Raw genomic sequence first — 7,139 nt, 5'->3', positions numbered from 1 at the left:
TGTGAAGGTAACCATATTCAAACTGTAATAAAATTATGTTACACAGTGCAATCAATATCGCATTGTCTGTGACAATTGTATATTCCCAAAAATATATAGAGTCAGACCTAGAAAAGTCTGCAGCGATTTTGATAGCCCACGCAGTGCAAATGTTATTTATATGTCAAAATTTGATTGAAATTTGATATTTCAAATAAGACTTGCACTGCGTGGCCTATCAAAATCGCAGACTTTTCTTGGTCTAACTCTAATCTATTTTACTGTTGCAAAATAACCAATACCATTATGAACCCTCCTCAATGAAATTAATCCAAAAGATAGGATACGAGTACGTAACAAATAACAAAACTTATTGTTTCGAGTTCATTTCTAAATCGTTTTGTATGAACGGTCATAACTACATACAAAATCATGGATATAAATGGTAGCCATTGAAATTTGTCATTTCGTTAATTTAAAATGGGTATAAAGGCTTACGAACGCACCGGGGGCCTTTTGATACACTTTGGGTACATGTTTTTGTTTCATCTCTTGTATTTTCATAATGTAAATGTAAATATTTGATTTGTCTAAGGCGTTCGACTGCGTTTGTCATGAAACATTGATCAGGAAACTACACTATTATGGAGTTAGAGGATCGGCACTGAATTTACTTAAGTCCTACTTAAATGGTAGAATACAAAGGGTCGATGTGAGTGGACAGCGATCACCGGGGTCATTGGTCTCTATGGGTGTACCACAGGGGTCAATATTGGGGCCTTTCCTGTTCCTTATCTACATAAATGACTTGCCATTCCTTGTAAAGACCCACCATGACATAGTATTGTTTGCAGACGACACCTCACTTATTTTCAAAGACAGCAACAAGCGTACAATGATGTAAACGATGCTATTTCAAAGGTAGTAAATTGGTTCAATGTTAATAATTTATTGTTAAATGAGAAAAAGACTAAATGTATTCAGTTTGTCACTAGTAGTAACGTAAGGCATGTGCAAACAAGTGTCATTGTGAAGGATGAGGAATTGGAATTAGTTGATAGTACAGTTTTTCTTGGTATAACTTTAGATTCTAAACTTCAGTGGGGTCCCCATATTGCTACTCTTTCGAGTAGACTGAGTTCTGCAGCTTTTGCAGTGAGCAAAATCCGTCAGTTAACTGATGTGAAAACAGCTCGATTAGTATATTTTAGTTACTTCCATAGCATTATGGCATATGGTATTTTACTGTGGGGCGGTGCTTCAGAGATAAATACCATTTTTGTTCTGCAGAAGCGGGCTATTCGAGCAATATATAAATTGAACCATAGAGACTCACTTAGAGATAAATTCAAGGAAATTGACATAATGACAGTGCACTGTCAATATATTTATGAGAATATTCTGTATGTACATAAAAATATTATTAATTTTAGGAAAAATTGTGACATTCATAATATTAATACTAGAAATAAACATAAGCTCGCAGTGCCCTTCACACGGCTCCATAAAATTAAAAAATCATTAATGGGTAATTGTGTAAGATTTTATAATAAACTTCCAAACCATATTACTGAATTATCAATTAATAAATTTAAAAATTATGTAAAGCGTAAACTTATTTCTAAAGCTTATTATACCACACAAGACTACATGAGTGATAAAACAACGTGGGATTAATGGTGACTCGAAATAGATAATTCAATGTATGTACTTCTTTGTTAAGTTTTATTGACATTTAGATTTTATTCTAGAAACATCCTAGACTAGTATTTTTATACAATTTTTTTTTTATGTTTGACGATCTTTTTGTGAAATTCTTAGTATTAAATTTGATCTGTATAATAATCCAATATTACTATGGAATAATATTAACTTCAATAAATTGCTCTGATAATTAGCTTAAGATAATATATTATTATGTAAAACGTTCATAAGTGCTTGTTACTAGGCCTACATGAATAAAGTATTTTTGACTTTGACTTTGACTTTGTAACGGGTTATTTGCGAAGGTCTTTCGGGCCGGCTTAGGATGTTGCGATCTACAAGTTTCTTTCTGCGTAAATCATGAGCCCGATTCTGATTTTGTTTTCTTGTTATGGAACTGTTATGGGTTTGGTCGTACATTGACAAGCGCTACCTATAGTATTTTTCTAAATAAAAGGGTACGCTGATGTTAATTTAATACAATTTTGCGATATTTGGCATTTTTGGTTACAAATGGTATGGAGATGACACCTCACCCTTCCAATTAGAAAAATAATATACCTAATAAAATAGAAAAAAACATTTCGGGATGACAGATGCTACGAAATGTCTTGTGGCTATTTCCATATATGATTAAATTTTCAGTTTTGATTGCCATTTTCTACCCACGAGTGTCATCTTGGCTAGGCCCCAGGTCCTCAAATCTTACTGTTGATAACAGATAGATCAAATCCATAACAATTTCAAAATAAGAAATTAAAATCAGAATCGGATTCCTCATTTCTGATTTCACATGTTCACATGGAGGTTTGAAGTGAATATCAGGAAGATTATTATACATTTTGATGCTTTTACTAAACCAAAATTTATACATATAGCGGAAGCAGTTATAAAGTTGACCCAAAAATTTTTTATTAAGCTATGAGCTTCATCACATATGTTCCTTGAGTAATTCTAAGCATTTCAAGCCTGGGAGCCAATAAGAAATGTGTGTCTACTCGGATTTGTAATGGATTCAAACTTTCAACCCCTTTTTAACCCTGTTAGGGGATGAATTTTACAAAACGCTGAAATTACTTTTCCTATCTTTTAATAATATCCCCAAATACAAAGATTCAAGTCCCGCGTTCGAAAATTTTTTTGATATCCATACAAACTTTCAACTCCTTTTTCACCACCTTAGGGGATGAATTTTCAAAAACGCTGAAATTAGTTTTCTTGTATTTTAATAATATATCGTTTTACGAAGTTTCAAATTCCTAGCTTAAAATAAAACTTGAACCCCATACAAACTTTCATCCCCTTTTTAACCCCCTTAGGGGTTGAATTTCTCAAAATCGCTTCTTATCTCTTGTACACTTTATAAATGTAATCTAGTGTGCAAATTTCAACTTTCTATCTTTTGTAGTTTCGGCTCCGCGTAGCAAAAATCTCCAACCAAATTTTTCACCTTTTTACGTTTTTCTTGTAAAATTACTATGAAATTGAAAAAACAAATATCAGCAATGAATTCTACGTCTTTGGTTTATACGAAAATGATACCAAACTTACCCTAGTACCCACCAGGATCAGAGTAGATTTTTTTTAAAGATGACGGATGGCGGCCGTCTTTGTATCCCACCCTCCCCCCCACTTCACGCTAGAAATGCTTAGAATTACTCAAATATCAGATGTGATGAAGCTCATAGCTTAATAAAAATTTTTTGGGTCATGTATGGCAGCGTTACATAACTGACTCCAGTAATATTAAGTTTCATAATTTGGTAACGAACATAAAATAATTAGTAGCCTGTTAACGAGAGAATACACAAATAAGAATAAGAATAAGAATAAGAATAATATTTATTTCAAATAACCTTGTTGACAATATATATATATCCTGTGGCCCCACACTAGGCTACGCCTGTGATGTGGCAGCCGGGTTTTCAATTTGTAAGGTTAAGAAGAAACTAATCTAATAAACTAATAATTAAGGAAATTTTGAAATTCAAAGAAAGAAAAAAAGGAATGAAAAAGATGGTGCGTGTGTATGTGTGTGTGCGTGTGTGAGTGCGAGTGTGTGTAATGCGTAAGGCTACAGAGATGGTTATCATGTGAGGGATTAGGTGATGACCTTCAACAGCGTCTCAGTTCGAATATAGTTAAGATCTTTCAACCAGTTCTTAATTATGAATTTTGCTTCAAGAGGAGACTTTTCAGATATGTTGCATGCCTTTACTACTGAATTGTAAATATACGGATGCAGGAAGTTAGGAAAACGCCTCGCGAATGTGGTTTTTACGATGGGCGTAGGAATTCTAAAGACTCGATTACGATTAGGGTAAAATATTGGTAAAAGGTGATCAATTTCGTGGTAGGCTAAAGCTTCGGTTTTACCGAATTAATCATTAGTACTATATTTTCTAGAATCATATAGGTATACTTACACAGACACACAAATTACGATTTAACAGTATTTATTTATACTATCTTTTTTGTTTCGCGAATATTTATGTCAAAATATGAGTAAGCAAGTATGAAGCGAACAAAAATACTGTATTTTATAGCTAGATATTTAAACTATACATATATATACACGTTTATTTTGATGCTAAAGTCCATGAAACGCGTATCAAATCCTCGTGAGTTAAGATACATGCGTCTATAATAAATGAAGAATTCCCTCGATTTCCGTCGATTAGAACCGAATCAAAAAGAATAGATTTCCAGGAATCCATCATCTCATTCGTAAGTGGAACCAATGAATAATATAAAAAAATAAAAAGATTTTTTCATATCCGTTCAGAGAAATAAGGAAACATCCTTCAAGCTGCAAAAAAAAAGATTCAGGTGACATTGAAACCTCTTTTTCGATAGTCGGTTAATAAAGATTGGAGACTGAGTGGCTGTCTCGGTCATCTTCTCAGCGAGTACTTGGCAAACTCTATCTCGATAGTGTGTTTACAAGACGCCACTCGCCAGCGCTCGGCCGAGAACCCTGGTTCGTCTCTGTATAGTTCGTATTTTTTAGCATTAGAAGAACTTGCAAGAAGGTAAGCGATCTTGACATGTCTTTTAATTGAAAAACGCTTTATAAAGATATAAAACTATTACTTATGAAAGCAGAAGAATATAAAAAATGATTGTATTAGATTCATTATTGTTACATATTTGCCGTAACTTATTTTTAAAATGTGTTTTTCAATTAAAAGACACATCAAGATTGTTTACCTAATTTCTAATGCTAAAAAAACGAAGTATAGGTAGGTACTCGTTTCGCGTAATAAAAGCTATGTGTTTTAAGGTGACAGTCCATTTCCAACGACAGCAGCACTACCATTCATTTTACTATGGTAATTGACAATAACATCGACGCGTTCGTACTAGTAGTGCAGCTGCGGTCAGAAATGAAATGTTACCCTTATAAATATTGCGGGAGCCTTATTTAAAATGCGTCCTTAAATATCAGTTCCCTGTATCTAATTTTGGATATGAACGCAGTGTAAGTTTATTTCAAGATTTATAGGTCATGTAGATACCTAAATGAAAATATACTGATTTTCATTTACTAGTCAAATAAAAAAAAGTATTTTAGTGAATTGACGTAGCGTACAATCCAAATAACTTCACCTCTAAAATTACACAATAACTGCGTCCTTTGGTTTAAAGGTGAGACATGCCTCCTTGAAATTTGTTGAAATCGTACGCTAATCAAAGTCAGTTTGTTATTGTGTAACTGAAATTCACGCGTGACGTCACGTTGCTTGGCACCTTGAACAATGCCTAAGTGAGGACGGAGTAGTTAGCTAAGGTTATTGAAGGGCGTGAATTACCAATACATTCAAATTTAATTAAGGCGCTTACAGACCCGAGGGGTCACCACATACCACATATTACATACTAGTTGTTTTACTTGTAAAATGCTTCTTACATCCCCTCAATATTTTTACGGTTCCGTAGTCCATCCATCTGTCTGTCTGTCAACTGGTGGCTATATATGTCTGTTCGTCCGCTAAGCTCAGTTAATGTTAGAACTAGAAAAAGGCACCTCTTCTAAGTAGGTATAAATTTTACACCTTCAACTTTATGGTGTGGAACATGACTCCATGACTTTTTACTCCTAGTACTCAATTTAATTTTGTAGTAGTTATAGTAGTATTCGTCACTCATAGTACTGGTGGTAAACGTGGAACTTGAAGGAGCGGTCTCATACCAAATTAGTTCTCATACCAATGATTACCCTCGATTCATTTTACATGCTACGTCTAGCAAATTGATTATTGAAGGACAACTAATTGCTGTGTGCTAAGTGGCCCTATTACCACAGTGATATAATGGGCTTGGCGTGTCAGTGTTACGATCGCCTAAACATACTCATTGGACCGAACCCATTAAGGTGCATCGGCACATATTTGCATGCTCCATTTAAGTGGATTACGAGGGCCGTTGTCATTGGCTTGAGTGGCCATTTCGATGTTAGTTAGGTAGATAATCAAACAAGTTTGTTCCTACGATAGTAAAAGTCATTAACAGGTGTATGTAATTTTGTTTGTCATTCATTTGCGGTTTATAAGCTGAGAGGTACAAGAGTATTAACAATATAAAAAGAGATAATAAGTCAATTATTATACGGATAAGTGCGGCTGTGGGGTACCTAATTTTTAAGTGTGACAGCCTTCACATTGGGGCCAGAAAAACACCGCAGCTACACTAACCCGTACCTAGTTGGTACCTTAAATTAAAATATATTTTAAGTACTTATACTACAGGAGTAGTCACGAATGCCCTCCGAGTGCGATTTAGAACTGATGTCCTTAGCATTTGTGGCTGACGTAATAAGCTTTTAGCCACTCTGCCACATTGTTACCCATCCGTCCCAATTCCTAGTGTATATGCAACATATAAAAAGCCACTCACCTTGGCGATCATCTATATCGAATATATATCATAATGTTTTTGCAATCGACGCAAATATTAAAGATGCCTTTCAAATTCAAACCGGCTAAATTTAAAAACCGTGTGGTTTCTTGGTTTTATTGACTAAAATATCCATAAGCACTCAGATATATATTGAAATATTATGATAATGTGATATTTGCAGTTGCGCCTACTTTAAGGTTCCACAGTACTAGCTGTAGGTGAACTCAGTCAAATTTGATTTTGGATAGCAACGGTTCCATGAAATGTTTGTTTACCTTTAGATTTGTCAGTCGATCAATAACAGTACTCATAAAAGGTCTGAATAAATTTCTAGTATTGGTTTAACTGCGTTTTAAATCTCTGCAAAGTCTATCCCCCACAGTGGTTATGGTGCCTACGCACGATCAGTGATCGAAAATAGTGTTAACCGTATTAGAAAGAATTTTTCAGCGGAAATGAGTAGTACTACTGTTAGGATTGATCAACTCAACGATAAAAACTACGAAACATGGAAGATCCAAGTAGAAGCAGTGTTAATAAAAAACGATGGATGGGGA

The sequence above is a fragment of the Cydia fagiglandana genome, chromosome 5 (genome assembly GCF_963556715.1).
Source record: "Cydia fagiglandana chromosome 5, ilCydFagi1.1, whole genome shotgun sequence".
Lineage (NCBI taxonomy): Eukaryota > Metazoa > Arthropoda > Insecta > Lepidoptera > Tortricidae > Cydia > Cydia fagiglandana.
Note: the sequence above shows the minus strand (reverse complement) of the source record.